General features: G+C 37.5%; 1 protein-coding gene across 6 annotated transcripts in view; it reads right to left on the reverse strand.

Annotated features, from left to right (window-relative positions):
* LOC111761895 (zinc finger protein 709-like) overlaps window positions 1-27,274 on the reverse strand; it is a 104,511-nt gene that overhangs the window by 68,078 nt on the left and 9,159 nt on the right. For 4 of the 6 annotated variants that reach the window (XM_058299341.1, XM_058299343.1, XM_058299339.1 and 1 more), the window contains exon 3: window positions 14,005-14,097. The exons of the other annotated variants lie outside the window; for them this stretch is intronic. The gene's annotated coding sequence lies outside the window, so the exon portion shown is untranslated. The remainder of the gene's footprint in view (window positions 1-14,004; window positions 14,098-27,274) is intronic. 6 annotated transcript variants of the gene reach the window in all.

The raw sequence follows: 27,274 nt of genomic DNA on the forward strand, positions 1-27,274 counted from the left end.
AGAACAAAGAGAGCAATCCCATTAATCCCCTTATTTACCTTCTTAGGAATCACAGCATCCACTGGATCTGCAACTGCATCTTTGTACCTAGCTACTGATCTCTCCAAAGAAGCAGGAGCAGACATGGCTCAGAGAGCAGACACTCTCTTAATAGTACAAAAGCAAATAAACTCCTTAACTGCAGTAGTGCTGCAAAACCACCAACCATTTGATTTGCTAACAGCTGCACAAGGAGGAACACGTTTATTCCTCAAAGAAGACTGCTGTTACTATGTAAATGAATCAGGCAAATTCCTTGAAAGCATTAATGAACTAAAGGACAGAGACAAAGATCTCATGACACAGGAAAGTAATTTTTCTGTTTTGAACCCATCTAACCTTGCCAAATGGCTGCTCCCCTACATAGGACCATTAATTATTATCTTAATTCTTTTAGCATTTGTATCTTTACTTATATCATGCATGCAATGCTTTATTCAGAAGTAATTGCATAAATTAACAGACCTACTTTCCCTCCTTAGACCACCCTCTTACAATACTATCCTAAGACATCACCACCCATAATGTCAGCAGGAAGTAGTTACAGAAGATCTGAGCTCCATCCCTTCCCCCTGTAATTAGAATATTGCCAAAAACTAGAAGGAGGGATTTTTTTATTATGTATTTTTATTTAATTGTCTTTTTTTGAAGACACATAAATCAATTTAAAAAAATGTTACATTAAAAAATATAAGAGATTCCCACATACCCCACCCCCCAACTCCCCCCTCCTTCCACATCAACAACCTCTCTTATCATTGTGGCACATTCACTGCATTTCGTGAATACATTTTGGAGTACTGCTGAACTACATGGATTATAGTTTACATCGTAGCTTTTACTCTCACCCAGTTCATTTCATGGGCTATGGCAGGATATATAATGTCGAGCATCTGACCCTACCATATCATTTAGGACAGCTCCAAGTCCCCAAAATGCCCCACATCTCATCTCTACTTCCCTCTCCCTGCCCTCAGCAACTACCTTGCCCACATTCCCAGATCAATGCTACAGTTTCTTCCATTATTACTCAGAATAGCTCTATAGTAGAATACCAGTAAATTCGCTCTAATCCATCTTTTATTCCTCCATCCTGTGGACCCTGGGTTAGTGATGTCCACTCCACCTCTATATTAAGAGGGGGCTTAGATCCATGTTAATGGTTGCAATTCTCCTGCTTGGAGTTGGAGACAGTCTTGGTTCACTTGTATGGTGGTTGACCATCTTCACCTCCATTAGCTGACCTATGCAAGTACAACAAACTGGAGAGTAGGAGGTGCAATTCTCCTGAGACTCAGGGACCAGCTGGCACATGGCCAATCCACAGATTGAAGTCTCCTAGGTACACACCAACCCCAGCACCAACCACAGGTTCAGTGAAAGTGATAAAAGAGGCATGTATAGAAAGTTCATACATGAGTCCAATTCCATCACACTCAGGAAAACAAACTCCAAGGTAGGGCCCACTGACAGGGCACTAAACTTCAGAGTCAACTGCCATGACTGTAGAACCTGTGTGTCTCCACAGCCCCCAGGAACACCAACACCTAGGATTGTAGCCCCTCTGGCTGTCTATGGGATCTTGCTGAGGTATGTGTAAATGTGACCCCTCTGCTTACCTCCCAACTCTTTTTTTGAAGAATCTTAGCCATGTAAACTCATTTATCTTCACCATTTCCTCCTTTCATTCAAGATCTCTTTCTAGTTGCATCACCAGTTAGTGATTGGTAGTAAGCCCTTCACACCAGGGAGGCTCATCCCCAGGAATCATGTCCCATGCTGGGGGGAAGGTAATTCATTTACATGCTTAGAGAGTGGCCACATTTGAGCACCATGAAAGCTCTCAGGAAGTAACTCTTAGGCACCCTGCAGGTAAGGTAATACATTTACATGCTTAGAGAGTGGCCACATTTGAACAACATGAAGGCTCTCAGGAGGTAACTCTTAGGCACACTGCAGCTCCAGGTCTAGTTCAATTTTCAGGCACACTGGCTCACAAGCATAGTCATCAGTATCAAGGGCTCATCATTGGACCATCAGAAGGAGGGAATTGATGGATGTAAGATGACTTAATACCCGAAAGTAACTTGTTGTCTCTCCCTGTTGCTAGGATACAAAGGAATGAATTGTACATAAATGAGAAAGTAACGAGATGCAACTCTCTTTTTCTGCCAAATTCCAATTTTGGTAGTCAAGAATATCCTGTTGAAGCAATGAAGTATGAAAACCAGCTTCAACTGGTTCAATTTGGAAGACTGCACAGAAGCAGCCCCTTGCTCTCCTCACATCAACTTACTTAATTAACATAATAAATTTCCCACCCAGGGGTGGAGTTACCTTCCCCTGTCTTGATCATGCAATGTATGTGCAAGGGTGAATTCCTGAACATACTAATCATTCAATTATACTACCAGCTACGTGTGTTCATCCATATGCATAAAAACTAATGCAAAATCAATACAAACAGTAAGTAGTAACTTGAGTATTTAAGCAAGAGTGAAACTGCAGCATGAGGATTCAGGTCTGAGTCACTGTAGACAGGCTTGGAAACTTACCTCTGCAGATGTAATAAATGAGAGTTGGCCTAACTCTTGTTTTGAAGTTTTCTTTATGCCATCTCTGGTTCTGCATAAAGGCCCTTCCTTGAGGCCTAACACTTTCAAAAAAAAAAAACAGCTGAGGATGGGTAAATCCTACCAAAGTGAGGTATTTCTGGGAATATACAGAGCAGGAGACTTCAGGGCATCAATCTGGAAGTAGCTGGACAAAGAGATAAAGGGCCCAAGGGAAAACCCTGAGTTATTCATCCCTGTGCCTGGAAAAAGCTGAGCCCCACCCTCAAGTCACAAAGCCTCTGTGGACTCCCTGGCATTCACCAGCTAACTAAGAGGGAGGGAGAATTCCCTGGTAGGAAGGGGGGTCTAGTGAAGGGTGGAGTGTAGTAGCATTCCTCTGGGTTGGGACACCTGAGCCCCCTTTGAATCTGAGAAAGGATACCAGCTGACACTGAACACCCAGCCACCCTGGGAGAGAGGAACTTGGCCAGGGAAGCAGCAGAGACAGGCAACTATCAAGCCCAGCCACTGAAAACTATTAAAAGTCCAACTCACCTAAAAGAAATGGGGGCAGGAAGAGCCCAACAAGCTTTCAAAAGCCTATTTAGTGTATAGAGATATGTAGTGCAGTGGAAAAATTCCTACCTTACATGTCCAAAATCACCAGTTCAAGACCAGTATACCTCCGAAGAGAAGGAGTCCAGGGAGATTCAAGGCACTCAGCTAAAATTTTATGTTTGGGATCCTATAGACTGTGTTTCTACTGTGTGTTTTGTGGTTTTTTGAATCTTGGTTCCTTTTTTTATTTTATTCACTACAGGATACATTACCTGTGGAGGGCGGCATGCAGGGTAATTAATTGATGTAGACCAGCAGCCTGAGAAGGTCTCCAGGGCCTGAGAAGGAAGTCAGTTTTTTCTGAGTGGCTTCTTCATTGTTTTTTGTTTGTTTCTTTCTTTCTTATTTGTTGTTTTTGCTTTCTTTATTACCTTTATTTTAATTATTTTTCAACCTACTTTATTTCTCTTCATTACTTCATTTTCCTGTCTTCTGAATTCTATTGCTTTTCTTCCATTACACCTCTTCTTCTGTGGTCTTCATTTTTAGTTTTTTTTCCTTCCCTGTGTCACACTTTTTTCCTTTCCTTTTGCTGTCTTCTCATCTCTCTGCCCTTTTAATTCATACTGCATTTTTCTATCTTATTTCTTGTTTTAATTTTCTCAACTCATCTCTCTGCCCTTTTAATTCATTATAATTTTTCCTGTTTTTTTGTTTTTTTTTCTTATTCCACTTCTTCTTATTCTTATTCCTTTTTATTTTTATGATTTTTACTCATATTACTTAATTTTAAGTTCTTACACAGTTCCTCTGCTACTTTTTAAATATAATTATAACTATTCTCTTTTACTTTTTATGTATTTCCTTTACTCTGGTCCTAACATTTTTTTCAAGAGAGCACAGACAACTGCAAGGATATAGAATAAGAGAAGCCAAGTATTAAAATTAACCTCACCACACACACCCCAAAAAAATGAAACCCTAAAATAAAAAGAGAAGCTAATGATTCAAATAAGCCCATCAAGAAAAACAGATTCCCAGACACCAAAAAAATAGGAAGACATGACTCAGTCTAATGAACAAACTAAAAGACAGGAAGAGATGCAGAATGTGGAACAACTAATCATGGTTGTCTAAACAAATATCATGAATCAACTTGAAGTGAAAAAAGAGATAAGGCATATTAAGAAGACATTGGGGGAATATACTGAAGAAATTGTAAACATTCAGAAAAGGATGTTGATGAATGACAGAAGGCAAGAAAACAAAATTACACTGGAAGCACATAACAGCAGATTTGAACAGCCAGAGGAAAGAATCTGCAAAGTGGAAGATAGTACATCTGAAATCAGACAGATAGTAGAATAGATACATTTTAAAAGATAGAAAAAATCCAGCAGCGACTTAGGGATTTGGATGACAACATGAAACACACAAACATATGTATTATAGGCATCGCAGAGGGAGAAGAGAAGGGAAAGGGGCTAGAAGAAGTGTTGGAGGAAATAATATCTGAAAAGTTCCCAACTATACTGAGGGACATGGACATACACATTTAGGAAGCACAGCATGCTCCAAGTATATAGATCTTAACAGGCCTACCCAAAAACATATACTTGTCAAATTGTCCAATGCTCAAGACAGAGAATACTAAAAGCATCAAGAGAAAGGAAATCTATCACATACAAGGGAAGCTCAATAAGATTAACTGGTGATTTCTCATTGGAAACCATATAGGCAAGAAGGTAGTGGCATGAATATAGTTAAGGTGCTGAAAGAAAAACTTTCCAGCCAAGAATTTTCTATACAGCAAAGCTGGCATTCAAAAAATGAGGGTGAGTTCAAAATATACACAAATAAAAAGAAATTAAGAGAGTATTTCAATAACATGCTCTTCAAGAAACACTAAAGTGATTTCTGCAAGTTGAGAGGAAAAAAACAAGAGAAAGAGAGTTGGAAGAGAGTACAAGAATAACTAAATAGATAAAAAAGAAAACATAGGCTATACATTAACACAAAAAAGTGACCGATGTAAGTAATTCCTTAAATAGTAATATCATCAAATGCTAATGAATTAAACTCACCAATCAAGAGATAGATTGGCAGAATGGATAAGGAAATATGTCCCATCTATATGTTGTCTACAAGAAACTCATCTTAGACCCAGCAATGAAAGGAGACTGAGAGTGAATGGATGGAAAACAATGCTACAAGCAAATAATAATCAGAAAAGGGTGGAAGTAGCTATACTAATATTGGACAAAATTTAAATTTAAAACTAGTGTAAGAGACAAATAAGGACACTAAAAATTAAAAGGATCATCTGTCAGGAATAAAGAACAATGATAAATGTTTAAGCAATTAATCAGGGTGCCTAAAAATACATGAGGTAAGCACTGGAAAAACTAAGTGTAGTAATAAAAACCTTTAAAATCATAGGGAAGAAATTTACTATACCATTATTTTCATTAGACAGAATGTCTCGACAGAGAATCAATGAAGAAACAAAGATCATGAATAATACATTAAAGGATGTGAACCTAATAGATGAATACAGAACATTACATCCAAATACAACAGGATACATATTCTTCTTGAGTTCACATTGAACATTCTTAAAGATAGACAACATGCTAGGTCACAGAACAACACTCAAAAAATACAGAAAGATTGAAATTATACAAAATAATTGCTCTGACCACAATGGAATGAACCTGGAAATCAGTAAGGGTCAGAGAATTAGATTAGGTACAAAGATAAGGAGGAAATTCTAAAAGAAATCAATAGCTACCTTAACATGAATGAAAAAGATGACACAACATAGCAAAAGCTATAGAATGCAGCAAAAACAGTGCTGTGAGGGAAATTCTTAGCCATAGCTGCCTATATTAAAAAAGAATGAAGAGAAAAAAACAAAGACCTAACTGCACGCATGGAGGAATTAAAAAAAAGAAACAAACCCCAAAGCAAGTAAATAGAAGGAAATCCCAAAGATTAGAGCAGAGCTAAATGCAATTGAAAATAAGAAAGCACTGGAAAAAATAAAATCAAAAGCTGGTTATTTTACAGATCCTCATATATGCAGTCATCTGATATTCAACAAGACCACCAAGCCCATTCAACTGGGAGAGAATGGCCTCTTTAACAAATGGTGCCTGGAGAACTGGATATCCATAGGCAAAAAAAGGAAAGAGGACTACCATCTCACACCTTATACAAAAATCAACTCAAGATGGATCAAAGACCTAAATATAGGCGCCAAGACCATAAGGACCTTGGAAAACAATGTAGGGAAGCATCTACATGACCTTGTAATAGGAAATGGCTTCATGAACTTCAAACGCAAAGCATAAGCCACAAAAGAACAAACAGATAAATGGGACTTCCTCAAAATTAAAGCCTTCTGCACCTCAAAGGAGTTTGTCAAGAAAGTGAAAAGACAGGCTACCCAATGGGAGAAAATATTTGGTAAACATATATCTGATAGGAGACTTATATACTGCATATATAAAAAATTCCTATATCTCTACTATAAAAAGAAAAACAGCCCATTTAAAAAATGGGCAAACGATTGGAACAGACGCTTCTCCAAAGAAGAAATACAAATGGATAAAAAGCACATGAAAAAATGCTCAACATCACTAGCTATTAGGGAAATGCAAATCAAAACTGCAATGCAATAACATCTTACTCCCATAAGACTGGCAGCTATCAAAAAAACCAGAAGACTACAAGTGCTGGAGAGGATGTAGAGGAATGGGAACACTCATCCACTACTGGTGGGGATGCAGAGGGATCCAGCCATTCTGGAGAACAGTTCGGCAGTTTCTGAAAAAGTTAGTTATAGATTTGTCATATGAACAAGCAATTCCACTGCTGGGTATATACCCAGAAGAACTGAAAATAAATACACAAATATATATAGCCACACCAATGTTCATAGCAGCATTATTCACTATTGCCAAAAGTTGGAATCAATCCAAATGCCCATCAATAGATGAATGGATAAATAAAATGTGGTATATACACACAATGGAATACTACTCAGCTCTAAGAAGGAATACAGTACAAACACATGTGATGACACGGATGAATCTTGAGGACCTTATGTTGAGTTAAGCAAGCCCGGCATTGAAGGACAAACACTACATGACCTCCCTGATATGAAATAAGCAAACCAAGCTGTCTCAGAGAGCTAGAGACCAAAAGACAGGCCTAAAGGATTTTGGGAGGGAGAGGAAGGTTGTAAGGTGATGCCTACACGGGTCAAATCTACGATAAGCTGGAGGTAAGTATTTGCACAGAGAAGGGATAAGATGGGGGCATAGGGATACCTTTGGGCAGGGCTTTGTGGGCTTAAGGGGGTCCAGCATTGGGAAGATGGGTCAGATTGTCCCAAGGAATTGGAGGGAAGCGCTGGGGGAACAGTTGAATATGGGAGACTGTCAGGTATATGGCTGGAACTATAATCTTGAGAAAACTCTTTAGAAAATATAGTAAGGGAGGATTATGTGTTTAAGGTGCTTAAGGGTGTGCATCTGGCACAGAGGCAGGCTTCTAGGGAGTGTGTGAGTGCGCATTTTGTCATAGTGCATTATATCATTGGGTGGAGACCCATACAATGCATGTGAAGGTATACCCATATACTGGGGAGACCTGATGTTCTCAAACAGAGGGAATTGTTTCTCTCTCGGGAATTAGTGACTTCGAATGGGTAAGGGCAGTCTAGTATGTAAAGCCCTCAACATTGTTGCAAGTATCTGTAAATCTGGTCCCTCAAGTACTAAAGATTGATTGTCACTGTGAGCCCTGAGGGGAAGGGGAGAGAAGTATAGAATAAATGGAAAACTGGGGGGCAATGGAAGTGCTCTACAAGATCATATAATAATGGATATAGGACATGTTAACTAACACCAAAAATGTATAAAAGTCTATAAGCTAAAACGTAAACCATCATGTAAAACGTAAGGAAACTAAAAATTTAGACATTTGTCTAATATATATATGAAAATGTAAACCAAAATGAAGCCATGTTTGATAGCTATGTTTCAAAATCTGTATATCAGTTGCAGCAAATATAACATGAACATGTAAAAAGATCATTGCTGGGGAAGGGGGAAAAGGGTTTGATGGATATATGGGAGTCTCTTATAATGTATATGTGAATTACTGTGATCTAAAACTTTTTTGAAAACAAAATTAATATTTAGGAAAAAAAAGAAAGGATGTAGACACTGAGGAAGAAATGAAAGACAGTGCCTTACCACTGTAAATATAGGGCAACACCTAATACAGTGATGAAAGGCAAAATGTTAAAAACAAAGCTTTATAATGTTTTTCATTTTTTAACACACCAATTTACTTTTTACTTTATTATTATTATTTTTTAATTTATTTCTCTCTCCTTCCCTGTCCCCCCCCCCCCAGTTGTCTGCTCTCTATGTTCGTTCACTGTGTGTTCTTCTGTGTCCTTATATTCTTGTCAGAGGCACAGGGAATCTGTGTCTCTTTTTGTTACATCATCTTGCTGCATCAGTTCTCCGTGTGTGCAGCATCACTCCTGAGCAGGCTGCACTTTTTTTGTGCTGGGTGGCTCTCCTTATGGGGTACTCATTGCACATGGGGGTACCCTACATGGGGAACACCCCTGCATGGCACAGCACTCCTTGAACATATCAGCACTACACATGGGCCATCTCATCATACGGGTCAGGAGGCCCTGGGTTTGAACCCTGAAACTCCCATGTGGTAGGCAGTCACTCTATCTGTTGAGCCAAATTCGCTTCCCTTTTACTTTATTTTAGTATTTCTACATTAGTACGTATTCTATTTCTAATCTTTAAACCCATCACTATACTTCATTTTCCTATTAAATGAATTTGGCAATATATTAGGCTTTATTGTTGAAGAAGTTTTGAACCACAGAGAGGGTCAACTAAGGCAGGGGAGGAACACTGGTATACGGTATTATTGAAGGGGGGCACATGATTGGGAGGGAGTTCTCCAGGGCATGTATATATAGGGGAAATAAAAATGTTCTGATATATGTTGGGTATTTTCATAGTAGTTACAGTTACAAACAACTGAGGGACTGCTGAGTTCTTACTCAGGGGAGCTCTGTCACATTCCCCAATGGAACATCAATAATCCCCCAAGTGCAACGGCAAAGCCAACAAGGAAGGATGGTCCAGTGATGAGCCCTTGATACAATAACTATGCTTATGAGCCTATGTGCCTGAAATATGAACTAGGCCTAGAACTGAGGGGTGCCTAAGAGTTACCTCCTGAGAGCCTCCATGTTGCTCAAATGTGGCTACTCTCTAAGCCAAACTCAGCATGTAAGTGTATTACCTTCCCCCCAGCATGAGTCATGACTCCCAGGAATGAGCCTCCCTGGCACCAAGGGATTACCAATCAATAACTGGTTATACAACTACAAAGAAATGCTGAATAAAAGGGTCAACTCAGACCAGCAGAATATCTCAGCCTACATGTAGGATCATGTTAAAAACTGCTTTTTGAACCTGAATAAAAGGGGGAAATGGCAACGACAAATGAATGTATATGGCTAAGAATCTTTAAAAAAGAGTTGGGAGGTCGTCAGAGGGGTTGCACTTATGTACACCTCAGCAGGATCTCAGTAACAATCAAAGTAGATAGAACCCTAAGTCCTGGTTGTCCTGAAGGCTATGGAGACCCACAGGGTATATGGTCATGGCAGATGGATTTGGAGTTCTGTGCCATGTCAGTGGAATTTGTTCCTGAGTGTGATGGAGTTGGAATCAGATGTGACCTTTCTACACATGCCTTTTCTGTCCCTTTTACTGAACCTGTGTTTGGCACGAGGGATGGTGTATACTCAGGGGACTTGAATCTCTGGATTGCCCATGTGCCAGCTGGACTCTGAGCCTCAGCAGAGTTGCAACTTCTACTCTCTGGTTCATTGGACTTACCCAGGTCAGCTAACAGGGAAGTTAAGATGGTCCACCCACACCCCAAGGAATGAAGACTGCCACAACTGCAAGCAGAAGAACTGTATCCATCATCCATGGGGAATCTAAGCCTCCTCTTGATATAGAGGTGGTGTGGACATCACCATCCCAGGGTCCACAGAATGGACTTACTGATATTCTATTATAAAACTTTTGTGACTGGTAATAGAAGAAATTGTAGCATTGATGTGGAGAAAGTGGCCATAGTAGTTGCTGAGGGCAAGGAGTGGAGAGAAGAGATGTGATATGGAGGAATTTGGGGGGCTTGGAGTTGTCCTAAATGATATTGCAGGGTAACGTACTGGACTTTATATATCCTGCCAAAACATATTGAATGTACTGGGGGGGAGTGTGAACTACAGGGTAAACTATCATCCATGTGGTGCAGCAATGCTTCAAAATGTGTTCGGTGAATGCAATGAATGTGCCACAATGATGGGGGAGGTTGTTGGTGTGGGAGGATTGGGGTGTGTGAGTGGGGGTATGTGGGAACCTCATGTGTTTTAATGTAACGTTTTTTTGTGACGTATATATGTTCAAAAATATACAACTTATAAAAATGATTGGGTGGGGGAGTGGGGACTGGGTTATATGGGAACATCTTATGTGTTTTAATGTAATGTTCTGTGTGATCTTTAATTTTAAAAAATGTGTAAAAATAAATAAAAACTAGGTGCTCTTTAAATATATATATGTGTGTGTGTATGTGTGTAGCACCTAAAATATAAACCATAATGGAAACCATAATGGAAAAAAAAAAGGTGGTTCTTTGAGATTAGTAAAATTGATAAGTACCTACCTAGACTTAACAAAAATGAAAAGAGAGAAGATGCAAATACATAAAATACAAAACAAGGAAGGGTTATATCAATAATGCCCACCCAGAAATAAAGAGGATACTTTGAAAAATTGTATGTCAATGAGATGAATAATTTCTTCAAATTCCTAGATACACACAAGTAGCCTATATTGATGAAAGAAGAAATTGATGAACTTGTAAGACCAATCACAAGTAACAAGACAGAAGTAGTCATCAATAACCTCCCAACTAAAGAAGAGTTGAAGACCACATAGCTTCAGAGGCAATATCTACCAAACACTCTGGAAAGAACTAATTCCAATCCTGTTTAGAGTATTCCACAAAGTAGATGTGGAGGGAACATTGCACATCTATTCTATGATGCCAACATCACTCTACTACCAAAGCCAAATAAAGATGCCACAATAAAGGAAACCTATAGACCAATCTCTCTAATGAAACCAGATGCTAAAATCTTCAACAAAATAGTTGCTAAGTGTATTCATCAATACATCAAATGCATTATACACCATGACCAAATAGGTCTCACACATGGTATGCAAGCATGGTCCAACATAAGAAAATCAATGTATGTAATATAACATATAAACAGATGAAAATTAAAATAATCAGTCATCTCAATAAATGCAGAAAGAGCATTTGAAAATACAGCACCTATTCCCAAAACAAAGATGTCCACATTCCTTGGTCTTATTTAACACTGTTAGAATATCTGCTTGAGCACTGAGACAAAAGATATAAAAGTCAACAAAATAGGAAAGAAAGAAGTAAAGATTTCACTATTTGTAAATGGCATGATCCTATGCATAGAAAGCTCTGAGAAATATATACAACGAACCTTTTAGAGCTGATAAATGAGTTCAGTAAAGTGGCAGGTTTTAAGATCAACATGCATAAATCAGTAGCATTTCTGTATACCAATAATGAGCAATCTGAGGAGGAAATCAAGAAAAAATTCTGTTTACATTAGCAATGAAAACTATTAAATACCTATAATAAATTTTAATGTAAATGACTTGTATGCAGAAAACTACACAACAGTGTTAAAGGAAATCAAAGAAGACCTATATAAATGGAAGAATATTTGCTGTTCATGGATAGGAAAACTATAACTCATTAAGACGTTTATCTTACACAAAGTGATTAACATATTTAATAGAATCTCAATACAAATTACCACAGCATTCTTTACTGAATTGGGAAAGTTCACTATGAAATTTATTTGGAAAGGCAAGAGGCCCTGAACACCCAATTCATATTGAAAAAGAAAAATGAAATCAGAGGAATCATACTACCTGACTTTAAAACATATTAAAAACCACTTTGGCCAAAATTGCATGGTACTGGCACAAAGACGTAGGGACCAATGGAACTGAATTGTGAGTTCTGTTACAGTTCCATGGATATACAGTCAATTGATATTTGACAAGGCACCAAGCTCTTTCAAATGGGAGAGAATGGCCTCTTCAACAAATGGTGCTTGGAAAACAGAATGTCCATTCCCAAAAGTATGAGAGTTGACACCATCTCACACCTTATACAAATATTAACTCAAGATGAATCAAAGGTCTAAATATAAAAGACAAGACCATAAAGACCTTGGAATATGACCTAAGGAAGCATCTACAGGATCTTGTATTAGGAAATGGTTTCATGAACTTTATACCAAAAGCATAAGGAATGAAAGAAAAAATAAATTATTGCCTCCTCAAAATTAAAAACTTTTACACCTCAAAGGAATTTTTCAAGAAAGTGAATAGGTAGCCTACACAATATGAGAAAATATTTGGTAATGATATATCTGATAGGAGCCTGGTACACAGTATATATAATGAAACCCTGCAACTCAAAAATAAAAAGACAAACAACCCATTTTTAAAATGGGCAAGTGATGTGAATAGACACTTCTACAAAGAAGAAATACTAATGGCTAAAAATCACATGAAAAGATTCTCAACATCACTATCTATTAGGGAAATACAAATTGAAACCAATGGGATATCATCTTATACCAATTACTTTGGATGGAAATTTAAGAAAACAGAGGTCTAAAAGTGTTAGAGATGAAGTGAAGAAATAGTAAACCTTAATCACTGCTTGTGGGAATGTAGAATGTTGCAGCCATTATGGAGGACAGTTTGGCAGTCCCTCATGAAGCTAACTCTAGAACTGCCATATGATCCAGCAATCCCACTGCAATTATATAACCAGAAGAATTGTATCAGGAACGTGAACAGATATATGCACAACAATGTTGATAGCTGCATTATTCAGTATTGCCAAAAGTTGGAAACAACCAAAATGACCATCAATAGATGAATGAATAAACAATATGTGGTATATACATACAATGAAATATTACTCAGTTGAAAGAAGGAATGCAGTTTTAACACACAGGATACTACGGATGAATCTTGAAGATCTTATGTTGTGTGAAGCAAGCTGGGCACTGAAGAATAAATATTACATGAATTCACTAATATGAATTAAGCAAATTGAGCAGACTCACAGAGCTAAAATCTGGAAGATAGGTTTAGAGGAGACAGAAAGGGAGAACGTTGTAAGTAAATGCCCATATGGGCAAAATCTATGATAAGGTAGAAATGTGCAGTTGTGCAGTGGATGGCATGACAGTGATGCAATTATGCTACTGAGTTTGGCGGTGCTGGCTTGTGAAGCTGTCGGGTGTGGAGGGTGGGCTGGACTGTCCATGTAACTGGGGGTAGGGCTAGAGTAAGGAGCAGGTGAACATTGGGGATTTGTGGGTATTTGGCTGAAACTAAGTGTTGGGGATATTCTTTCGGCAAGTATGACAAGGTAGTGTTACTTTTCTATGGTGTTGGATGTGGGGGATAGGTGGGACAGGGCACACCTGGAACAGACCTCTAGGGAGTAAGTGAGTGTTCATCTTGTCATAATGGGTTATATCAGTGGGTGGAGACCCATACAATGAGTGGGAAAGTGTTGGACACCCATCTTGGGAAGTCCTGCTCTGTTCTCAAACAAAGGGGTGAGAGTCACTCGAGAGCATAGGCAGTACCTCGTAGGAGAAGACGGGCCAATATGTCAACATTGTTGCAAGTAACTATGAATCTTGTTCTTCAAGGAGTGAAGCTTGGTTGTGCCATGGGTCCTATAGGGAGGGAGAGGGAATAATAGAGTAGATGAAACATGGGACATTTTGGTGATAATGGAATTGTACTACATGGTATTACAGTGATGAATACAGGCCATTTTAAATTTTATCACAATTTATAAAAATAAATTGTAAATGTAAACAATAAGGTAAATCATTGACCATGGTTAGTAACAATGCTTTAATAGTTGCATAATTGTAGCAAATGAACCATCCACATGTAAATTGTTATTAATAGGGGAAAGGAAAAAAGGCGGAGGTTGTATTTATGCAAATCCCCTATATTCTGTACATGACTTTTCTATAACATAAAACTTCTTTGAAGACAGCATGAAATAAATAAGCGCTGGGATTATAAATGGTGGAAATGTCACTATACATGCAAGACAACAGATTTACAGTGATGAAAGAAATAATGTAAAAAAATTAAATATTTTTAAAGTACTTTTTATTGTTCCAAATTTATTTTTTATTTTTTAATTTCTTATATTTTATTTTTTTAAAATGCATTACTTAGTTTTCCTATTAATTGTATTTGAATATTTTGCTGCCTTCATTTTTGAAGAAGGTCTGGATCACAGAAGGGTTACAACTATGATGGGTCATTAGTGTAAGGTGTCAATGATGGGGGATACATGGGAATAGGTTCACATGGGGCACATATCTAAAGCATATAATTGTGTTCAAATGTTTATGGGGCTTAGTCATGGTAAGTGGATATTTACACAATAGTGGTAAAAATACTGAATTCCCATCCTGGGGCGTTCTGCCACATTCTCTAATGGAACAGCAAAAATCACCTGAGTACAAGGGCAGTGACTAGTCCTGGAGGATGGTCCTTTGATGGGCCCATGATACTGATGACTATACTTATGAACATTTAATTTTGAAATTGAAACTTAGCCTAGTGTTATTGGGTGTCTCAGAGTTATCTCCTGAAAGCCTCCTTTTTGCTCAAATGTGGCTTCTCTCTAAGCGAAACTTGACATATAAACGCATTATCTTCTCCCAGGGTGGGACACGACTACTGGGATGAGCCTCCCTGGCTCTGAAGGATTACTACCAAGCACCAACTAGCAATGCAACTGGAAAAAGACTTGACCAAAAGGGGTAAGAGGTAGAGACAAATGAGTTTATATGGCTAAGACACTTCAAAGTGAGTTAGGAAGTCATCCCAGAGGTTACACTTATGCAAACCTCAACAGGATCTCATTGACTGCCAAAGTAAATATTGCCTCAAATAGCAGAGACATCTAGACACTACAGGCAAGGCAAAAAAAAGCAGGATTTTGGTGCCATGCCAGTGCACCCTACTTTGAAATTTATGCTCCCCAGTATGACAGAGTTGGACTCAATTGTTATTTCCCTAGACATGTCTCTTCTGCCCCATCAATTTGAACCCATAATTAGTATTAGAGTTGATCACTGTATGTCCAAGAGACTTAAATCTTTGTGCTCTCCTTGTGCTGGCTGGGCCCTGAATCTCAACAGAATTGCAACATCTACTCTCTAGTTCATTTGAATCACCCAGGACAACTAAGGAGATAATGATGGACAATGACCATTCCAAGGAACTGAGTATCTGCAACAGCAAGGATAGCCCCATCCATCTGCCCTATGGGATCTAAGCCCCCTCTCAGTTAGATGTGGAATGGCTATCACTGTCCCAGAATCCTCAGGACTGGTAAATGAACAATGGACAAGAATAGACTTACTGGTATTCTAGCATAAACTTATTATGATTCTAGCAGTGGAAGAACTTTTATCACTGATATGGAGGCAGTGGCCACTGGAGGTTCTGAGGGGAGGGAGAGGGAAAAACAGATGTCATAATGGGACATTTTCAGGATGAGGTAATTGCACTGAATGACATTGCAATGACAGATACAGGCCATTATATATACTGCCATAACTTACAAAATTGTGCAAGTGAGAGTGTAAACTACAATGTAAACTATAATCCACACTTAGTGGCAAACCTCCAAAATGTGTTCATCAATTGTAATAAATATACCACACTAATGAAGGATGTTGTTAATGTGGGAAAATGTGGGTAGGGTAGGGAGTGGGGCATATGGGAATCCCCCATATTTTTAAGTAGTATTTATGTAATTAAATATCTTTTAAAAACATAAAGCACATTAAAATCAGAAAAATATGAAATATGGAAACTTCCTCAAAATAATGAAGGACCTTCATGAAAAGCAAATACCAATGGGGAAAGACAGAAAGCTTTCTCCCTAAGATTAGTAATGATACAAGGATACTTGTTTTACCACTGCTATTCAATATTATGTTGAAAGTTTTACCCAGGGCTATTAAACAAGAAAGAAAAATAATCTTGTACCCTGAAAAAAAATAAAATAAAGGGTAGCAAATGTAGCTCTATATTTGTGCATTTACTTCCTGTGTAACAGATCCTGAATTCCATCCCCAATACCTACTAAAATAAATAAATGAATGAATGAATGAATGAATGAATGAATGAAGTGAAGATGAAAAAATATGAATACTTGTGACTGATGTTACTTTTGTGACAAAAATGAAAATGGTTAGTGTTATAAAGCATGGAGGAGGGGAGTGTTAGGGCAGAGGCCACATTGTAGTCTCTAGAACAATTTATTCTTACTGTGACAAAATGAGAAGCTTATTTTATAATTTTGTTTTTGTATGTCAAAAATTTAAATTTAAGTATCTACCCTAGAGTACTATGCAAGTTTATGGTTTTCTTACTAAGACTTTGAATTTATATTTGAATGAAACTGAATTATTTCACTCTTATTAACTTCCTTATTTAGTTGATTTTAAATTCTGAATATGGTTACAAATGTCACTAGGAAAACACTCTTAATATATACCAACCTATACATATGAGAATAATTTTCATTTTATTAAAAAATATGCAATTGTGCTTATGATTATTTGCACATTTAATGTAGACATTTCCCATTTTGCATCATGTGCTCTAAGGGCATGGATCTCTAAAGACTTGGCATGTAGAAATCTCTTGGAAACTAACAAATACTAATGCTTGGGTCCTAGCATCAGAGATCAAGATTTAATTGTTCCCATGTATGGCCTGGGTGTTGGGAGTTTGACAACTCCAGGTATGACTCCTATTGGTATCAAAGTTTGAGAACATATTCTATAAGGAACAAATTCTCTGTGACACCAAACAAGGCCTTGGTTCTTATAGTGTGTGGTAGATAGATTTACAGCATTAGCATGTCTGGGAGGATAGTAGAAAAGCAGAATCAAACACTCCATCCAAGACCAAGACAATTAAAAGTCATTACTACAATATCATTTAGGACAACTCCATGTCCTGAAAATGTCCCAACATCACACTTCTTCACTCTCCCTGCTCCTCAGCAAATACCATGGTCACTTTCTCTACTGCAGGGAGAGATGCTGGACTTTATATACCCTTCCATAACCCACTGAATGTACTGGGGAGAGTATAAACTTCGATGTAAACTATTATCTATGCGGTGTACCAGTGCTCCAAAATGTATTCACCAAATACAATGAATGATGAAAGAGGTTGTTGACATGGGAGGAGTGGGGGTGTGGGTGTGGGGTATATGAGAAACTCCTATATTTTTTAATGTAACATTTTATGTGATGTATGTATCTTCAAAAAATACAAAAAAAAAAACAAAAAACCATACATACAAAAGTCACTACTGATGATTTTTTACTATCTTCTGCCATCTTGTTATTTAGTCTTTGGGAGTATTATATATTTTTGTGGCCCTTGTTTCTTCCATTAATGCCTGTTTTCATATTTTTTGGATTTTCTGTATTATAGTATTACCATTTCCATCAATATATTTTTCATATATTTTCCTTGTGGTTATAGACAACAATCATATTTGATTTGATATTTTATTACTATTATTGCTTTTTAAAATTAATTTTCAGGCCTTGAAGCTCTTTATTTGCCCAGGGTCTGCCCACTCATGCCTTTTTTATGAAAACTGTGAAGTTTGAGTCCTAAGATATTTTATCAATTTAGAAAATTTTGCATGCAAGTTGAAAAGAATTATATAGAAACATTTGAGTACTGATTATAATATACAAATCATAGAAAATAGGCCCATCCTTAGGGAAGGGACATTGTTCAAAATTTTCCACATTTTCTAAATAATATCATACATCTCCATGTCACTGATTCCTGGAAGGAATAATTCCACAAACATCAAACACCTCACAGGATGAATTGAGGAAATGATAGATTTTATGGATCAATTTCCATCATCAATATTAGAAAATATGATGCTATTAAAATAACAAAAATAGATGCCATAATTTAAACTAAATAATCCAGGAAATATTCATTATAACTTTGACATAAAACATGAAACTTATTTTGGTAAAATGGAAAAGGGAATCCTTTTAAATAATCCAACAGGTCTCTAAACAGCATAAGACAAAAATATACTTTTTAAACTTGCCTACAAATAAATGACTTCCTGATGAAAATTTATTGTCACTGCTATTGATGAAATTCTGTATTAAATGATTTTTATCCTGAAAACAAGGAGTCTAAGTATTCATAAATTTATATAGCTTGGATTACATAGTCTTTTATTACCACACCATCACCAATCTCAGTTTAGGTTTGCGGGAAAGGGTTTCGGACAATGAACATTGATGGCTTTTATTCAACCATCCTTAATACTGACTCAGGTAGCCCCTGTATACATCCACATCAATGACCAGCATTCCTTTGATGGTTACTGAATTCTTTACAGATCTTAAATTACTTCCCTCATAAGTGGATTCCATCAATATTAATCCGAAACTTGGGCTTTAATAATAAAAAATACCCATATCAGTGTCTTTCATTCTGTCATCAACATTTCTGAGTCTCTTCATATGCCAAACTCTGATGTTGTAATATAAGCAGACTCACTAGACTCCTAACAATTTGGAGTTCATTGTTTGCTGGAGGATGTAGTCAAGAAGTGTATTGTTATAGTGGTACATACTTTGGTAGAAACACAGAGGTTCTGGTAAGCTTTAGATAGGCATCATCATTGGAATTGAATATTCAAGAAAGTTTTCCCAATTGTTATATTTACATCAGAGTCAGAAAGAAGGCCATCCTGGATGTTTTTGTTTCCTATACCACCATTACAGGACTTCATAGACAAGTCGCTAATGAACTTTAGAGGAAAGAACTATTTTGCCCCACAAACCCTAAATCAATGGAATTGAACAACACTATAAGCCACTCTGACCCTGGAAGATATATACAAGTCATGCCAAACAATAGTAGAAGAACCTACTAGTGCACCTGGTACATTCTTAACTAGTGCACCTGGGATATTCTACAGGTTAGACCAAATATTTGGTCCCAAAATTGTCTTAACTAGTACACCTGGGATATTCTACAGGTTAGACCAAATATCTGGTCACAAAAAAGTCTAAAAATTTTTTAAAGATTTAATACATTCTTGAACAATAATGAAAGTAAAATTTAATTCCAGAAAGAAACCTCAAAAGCTCACAAGTATATGAAAATTAACAATACATTTTTAAGCAACCAAGGGCTTAAAAAAAAAATGAAGAAATTAGGAAATACTTTGAGATGAACTAAAATCATAAGACAACTAAAACTTATGGAATAAAATTAAAGGAGTGTTCAGAGTATAATTTATATGTATAAACAGTTACTTTAATAAAGAGAAAAATCTTAAATCAATAATCAAAAACTTACCCTATAAATTAAGGAACTATGGAAAAAAAAGCAAACTAAGCCAGAAGGAAGGAAATAGTAAGGATTAAAATGGACATGATGGAATAGGGAAGAGAGAAAATAGTACAGAAAAATCAACAAACCCAAAAGTTCATTCTTTGACAATAAAATTGCTAAACCTTTAGCTCCACTGACAAGGAAAAGAGAAAACAAGACTAACTAAAGTCAGAAATGAAATTGTCCATGACTACTGGCTATAGAAATTGAAAGACTGTAAGATGGACCAGAACCAGAAAGATGGCAGCAGAGTAAGGAGCTCCTAGAGTCAGCCCTGCTACAGGGCAATCAGTAAACACCCAGAGCTCTCTAGAGCTAGCTAAAGCACATGTTTGGGGGCTCCAGGAGACCAGAAGAGTATCCTGCAATGTCCTTGAAAGAGTGGAAGGAGAAGACTGCCCATCTGCAGAGAAGACTCATAAGTAGAGTGCTCCATGCTTGGGAGGCTGGTGCCCAATCTCCCTCCACTGGAGGCAAAAGCCATATCAGGAGCTGTTCCATGGCTGGAATTGAAAGCTACACTTTCCCAAAACAGGGGAGGAAGAGACAGTTGGGCATCAATTTCAGCTATGATGAGGAAATTCAGTGGGCTACAGTATAATCATGAGAACAGCTAAAGTTTGAACCTGTCCAAGTCAGAAAGAGGCCAGGAGCCACCATCTTAACTCCACACCTGGCACGAGGGAAAGTGGGCAGACTGAAAATGACAGTGCTGCTGGGGACTGCCTTCTTTCCATCCAGTTCATACTGCAGCTCTGGTCTAGGCCCCAGTGCCACTTCCAGCAGGGAGGAAGTTGCGGGGACCTGTGCCAGCCTCTTGGGAAATTACCAGCCATGCCATGAAGGCCGGGGACTATATCCTACTCTGGTGGCATGAGCCACCCCAGGAGCTATTCTGCGGCTGGAATCGGAAATTCCCTTTCCCAGAAACGGGGGAGCAGGAGACAGTTGGCTGCCAATTTCAGCCACTGATTGGTAGACTCAACAGGCTAAGATATAACTCTAGTAACAACTGGGGTATGAACCAGCCCAAGTCAGAAAGAGGCCAGTAGCCACCATTTTGACTCTGGCCGGAGCCTGAGGGGAACCCGGGCTGACTGAAACTCTCAATGTCAGCAGGAATCAGTTTCTTTCACACAGATCAGCCTGCAGCCCTAGCCTAGGCTTCAGTCCCGCCTCTGGTGGGGAGAAGACTGAGAAGCACTGCACCAACCTATAAAGGTAACTACAGGTAACTTTGGCTGGAATAGACTGAAAATCAGAAGTCTACCAGGGCAACTGTGGTCATCTTGGACCTACACTTTGTAGATTGCTGCCCCCATCTGCAGCTCCATTCCCGCCTCAGGCAGGGGAGAAAGGGATGTGAAGTTTCATCAGTCTCTCTGGGCAACTATAGTCTAGGCCTGCACTTGGATTATTCCACATGGCTGTGACTCTGTCCCTACTCCTGGCAAAGGAGAAAGTTGGAAGAAGCTTCATTGATCCCTGGTGCAATTAGGGCAAGCTTGACCCTCCACAGCTTACAGCACCAACTACATGCTTCGCTCCTACTACACAACCAGCAAGGGAGAAAAGATAGGAAGTCCTAAACTAAAGAGAAAAACTGCACCCAGAATAATTATTGTAGTAAGCCAGATGTGAAGACACCAACAAAAAACTACAATCCAGGAAGCGAAGTTGGCCCAATGGATAGGGCATTTGCCTACCAATGGGAAGTCCGCAGTGCAAACCCTGGGCCTCCTTGACCCATGTGGAGCTGGCCCATGCGCAGTGCTGATGCACGCAAGGAGTGTCGTGCCATGCAGGGGTGTCCCCCATGTAGGGGAACCCCATGTATAAGGAGTGCACCCCGTAAGAAGAGCCACCCAGAGGGAAAGAAAGTGCAGCCTGCCCAAGAATGGCGCTGCACACACAGAGAGCTGACATAATAAGATGATGCAACATAAAGAAACACAGATTCCTGGTGCCACTGATAAGGATAGATGCAGTCACAGGAGAACACACAGCGAATGGACACAGAGAACAGACAACTGGGGGGGAGGGAAGGGAAGAGAAATTTAAAAAAATTACAATTCACACCAAGAAACAGGAAGCTATGGCCCAGTTAAAAGAACAAGATAAGCCTCCAGATGACATAAAGGAGTTGAGAAAACAAATTACAGATGTTCAAACAAAGCTCCTTAATAAAATCCAATGAGATGGCTAAAGAGATGAAGGATATTAAGAAGAGACTGGATGAGCGCAAAGAAGAATTTCAAAGCATACATAGAAAAATAGCAGATCTTATGGGAATGAAAGGTGCAATCACTGAAATTAAAAAACATTAGAATCATATAATAGCAGATTTGAAGAGGCAGAAGAAAGGATTGGTGAGCTTGAAAAAATGGCCTCTGAAAGTGAACATACAAAAGAACAGATGAAGAATGGAAAAAATTCAACAAGGTCTCAGGGAACTAAATGATAGCAAAAAGCATACAAAAATACATGTCATGTGTGTCCCAGAAGGAGAAGTAAAGGAAAAGGGGCAGAAGAAATATTTGAAAAAATAATGGTAGAAAATTTCCCAAGCCTATTGAAGGACATAGATATCCATGTCCAAGAAGCACAACATACTCCCATCTGAAAAAAATCCAAATAGACCAACTCCAAGACACATACTCATCAGAATGTCAAGTGCCAAAGACAAAGAGAGAATTTTGAGAGCAGCAAGAGAAAAGCAATGCATAACATATAAGGGATTTCCAATAAGATTAAGTGCTGATTTCTCACCAAAAACCATGGAGGCAAGAAGACAGTGGTCTGATATATTTAAGATACTACAAGAGAAAAACTTCCAGCCAAAAATCTTATATCCAGCAAGACTGTCTTTCAAAAATGAGTGCAAAATTAGAATATTCACAGATAAACAGAAACTGAGAGAATTTCTAAGCAAGAGACCAGATATTCAAGAAATACTAAAGGGTGTGCTAGAGCCTGAAAAGAAAAGACAGGAGAGAGGGGCCTGGAAGAGAGTCTAGACATGAAGATTATAGCAATAAAAGTAACTAAAAGTGTCAAAAGAATAGCGAAATTAAAAAATGACAGATAAAACTCAAAAAGTCAGGAATATACTTATCCAATGATGTAAAGCACTTGTATTCAGAAAAATGCAGCTCAATGCTAAATGCTCAATGCTAATCAAAAACGCCCTAAATAACTGGAAGAACATTCCATGCTCATGGATTAGAAGGCTAATTATCATCAAGATGTCAATTTTACTCAGATTGATATACAGATTTAATGTAATCCTGATAAAAATTCCACCAGCATTAAAGAAAAAATTGAAAACATGATCATTAAATTTATTTGGAAGGGTAAGGAGTCCTGAATAGCCAGAAACATCATAAAAAGAAAAAGTGAACCCTCATCTCCAGACTTTAAATCATAATAACTACCTATAGTGGTAAAAACAGCATGGTTCTAGCCTAAAGACAGACACAATAGACCAATGGAACCAAATTTATGGTTCAGAAACAGACCCTCACAGGTATGGTCAAGTGATTTTTGACTAGCCTGTCAAAGTCACACAGCTCAGACAGAGCAATCCAATCAAACAAAAGATGCTGAAAGAATTGGATACCCATAGCTGAAAGAAAGAGGACCCCTATCTCACTCCTTATCCAAAAACTAACTCAAAATGGATAAAAAAACTAAAAATAAAAGCAAGAACCATAAAACTTCTGGAAGAAATTGTAGGAAAATATCTTTAAGACCTGGTGGTAGATGGTGGATTCTTAAAGGAGGTAAGAGGAGGACAGAAGAGACTACTGATGTTTAATGTATGTAGAAGTTTTAATCAGCTTTACTGTAAAGGTATGAAAATATATAGAGTGGTGGTAGCACACAGTAACAGCTAGTTTATAAATGGGGATATGACTAAAAGTGGTAGTCTAATTATGTCAATGCCAATTGACAGAATGCTAGAGAATAATCTAGGAAGTGGATAGCACAGTAAACCAAGAGGTGGATGAGAATTGTGGTTGATGGCACAGATATAAGTATCCTTTGTTAGCTAGAACAAATGTATATCACTACTGCAGGGTGTTGGGAATGTGGAGAAGCATGGGAAAAAAACAGCTGGAGTGACCTATGGACTGGAGTTAGTAGTAATAATATAATATTCTTGCATCTATGCAAAAGATGTACTGTGTTAATACTGAGGCAGAATGAAAAATGTGAGCCCAATGTACACTATGGACATGGTAACAATCAGATGATATTTTATCTGTAGCAAATGACATACCACAATGTGGTGTGTTGATGAAGGGGTGTTGTTTGGGGATTCTGCACATGTGGTATGATTGTTTTATAAGTTTACAATTTCTGTCATTAAAAAATATATTTAAAAAATAATAATAGGATGGGTTGGGGGAAAAAGACACCAAATGTACGACAAGGACTTAGTAAGATTTTGACAATATTCTTTCATAATTTGTAACAAACATCTCATGACAAAGCAAGGTGTTGTTGGAGGGTTGATGTATGGGACCCCTGTATGATGTTATGCATGTTTGCTCTGTAAATTCACTACTTTTACTATACACTTGTTCATGTATGTTCATATTTAAATGATATAAAGATAATAATAGGATTGATTAGGGGAAAATTACTTTGTTTAGTAGCAATATTTTGACAACGCTATTTATTAGTTAAGGTTAAAAACAATGCAAGTTATTGGTGGTAGGGTGAGATATTATATATATTTGATGTTATATATATCTTTGTTTTGTAAGTTCACAACTATTATACACTTGTTTATGTATGCTTATGTATGAGTGATATATTTCAATAAATTTTTAAAAAAGATTGTAAAATGATACTATGAACAATTGAACATCAACAAATTAAACATCAACAAATTAAAAAAAATAAAGTCCTGCTTTATTTTGGAACCTGACTCAGAACCAAGCTGACTTCACCATGTATTCCAATTTGGAGGTTCTGGTGGATTCTCCAAAGAACAAATGTGAGCAGGCCTCATTTACTTTCACTTTTATAAGTCCTGACTATATCCAGACTTTTTAATACCAAAGAGCTATCTTTCATTTTCTTGTATCAACTTTTACCTCACCATTCTTATTGCCTATTTTTGACTACTTGTGTCTTTTTTATTCATTTTTGTTTTAAATCTATTTCATTACTTTTCATTGCATTGTCCAAGATTTGAGTTCTTTGCTTTTCAATACTGTAAGCAATAACCATACATGACTATTAAATTTAAATTAACTAAATTCAAATAACACTAAAGATTCAGTGCTTCAATACCACTAACCACATTTCAACAGCCCAATAACTGTATATGGCTATCAGCAGCTGTAATAGAGTGTGCAGATATAGAACACTACCTTCACTGCAGAAATAACTAATAGACACATTGATCTGGACCTAGGTACTTCTATTTTTTCCATTTATAAATGATCTGTTTTTTGCTTCTCTATTAATTCCCTTCCATGTCTACCCTCCAGTAATTGTTACTTTTATTTCTTCAAACTTTTTTAAATGTTTTGTATTTATTTATTTTTTTTAATTATTTATTTTTTAAAAATTACATTAAAAAAATGAGGTCTCATTCAGCCCCACCGCCCCCACCCCCCACTCCCCCCACAGCAACACTCTCTCCCATCATCGTGACACATCCATTGCACCTGGTAAGTACATCTCTAGGCATCACTGCACCCCATAGTCAATGGTCCACATCATAGCCCACACTCTCCCACGTTCCATCCAGTGGGCCCTGGGGGGATCTACAATGTCCCGTAATTGTCCGTTCTTCAAACTTTTTAAGGTAGGTATTTATATCACTTAATTATTTATTTTGACTTATGTACGTATTTGACACAATAGAAGGCCAATAATTAGTAATATGGGTCTAAATTTGTGACTCTAGAAATTTTATGTAAAAAATATTCAACAAGTATTATTTTTCATGATGTATGTTTATTATTTGGGCCAAGGTTATTTAGAAGGATTTTCACCCTTAATTTTCAGTTCATAGATTATATTCTCCATGTTCACCATTATTTTCTGGTTATATTTCCTTTTGAATAGGGAATATTGGTCATCCTTTTCAAATTTTTGAGGTTTGCAATCATCCTATTGTATGAAATATTTATATCATGGGACCATGAGATGCTTAAATGTAGTTGTTGTTTTTTTAATTCTTTAACATACACTTTGTTGAACAACTGTGGAAATTATACTTTTGAGAAAGTAGTAAGGATATTTATTGTCAAAACAAGAAGTACAAGCCTATATGATGTTAGAGTACATAGGCTGAGATTCAGTCCCTCATACTAAGCATCATGTCAGCAAACCAAAGCTTAACTGAGTTCCTGACAATGTAAGTGCTCCTGTCCCAAAGCTTGAATCTTGGGAACAACAAATTCTTCTTCTGTAGCTTAGTTCCTCTTAGTCAAGTCTAAGCCAAGGGAGGAACACTGTGCTGCGCCAATCAGTAAGATTCCTTTAAGACTATCTTTTTTGCCTACAGAATCCTTCTTGCTCTCACTCTTCAGAGTCCCTTCCATTTTATGGCTTGTATGTTACCTGATTCATGAACTTTAAAAAGCTGTGAGACACAAAAAGTTCAATTCCTGTGGACATTTTGCATCTTATTTTTGGCAATTTTGGCTATGAGGACAGGATTCAGTAGTGACTACTAACGAGTCTGGAGACAAGAAAGACAAACAAAAGTTACTGCTGAACTCTTTGTGTTTTCTTTTCTCCCCACCATTTCCAAGGTTCATGGATGCATCTCTCTCAGATCTGAGCTCCACTATTTTTGCATTTGAGTTCTCTGATTTTGCTAGCTCTCAGTCCAAAGGTTAGTGGGTCAATCTTACTGATGAGAAAGTCCAAATTTTGAGCTTGGACTGAGTTGCTCGCCTTTTGTTACACCAGCTTCATTTCTGTCTACTATTGGTTTCTTTGTCCTGTGCACAAGATAAGAAGTAAAATGATAAAGAGGGATCCTCCCCTTTATCAAAAAAATTTTATTCCCTACACTCTGGCATATTACATGTTCAAAATTTATAGGGCGGAAGCTGTGCCAGTCTAACAAATAGGCATGAAAGACAACCTGGAATTTCAGTGTCTGTTCTGGGGATGATACAATTAGACAAAATTACTCATTACTCCATAACAGGTGCTCTAAAACTGATCAGCAGAATGGAATGTCCACATTAATTTATACTCAGAGTTTACTAAGATATCACAAGACATGAAAATAGTTTCATTAAAGAATTCTTTGCAAAAGGCAAATGAGAAATTATAAGATGATGGGATTTCTATATTTATTTCTATGATTTTGTTTGACAAATGGTTAACTTATTTTTAATTCAAGCTATAAGCTTTCTATTTGTGTCTGCCTATAAT

Source organism: Dasypus novemcinctus, chromosome 6 (assembly GCF_030445035.2).
Source record: "Dasypus novemcinctus isolate mDasNov1 chromosome 6, mDasNov1.1.hap2, whole genome shotgun sequence".
Classification (NCBI taxonomy): domain Eukaryota; kingdom Metazoa; phylum Chordata; class Mammalia; order Cingulata; family Dasypodidae; genus Dasypus; species Dasypus novemcinctus.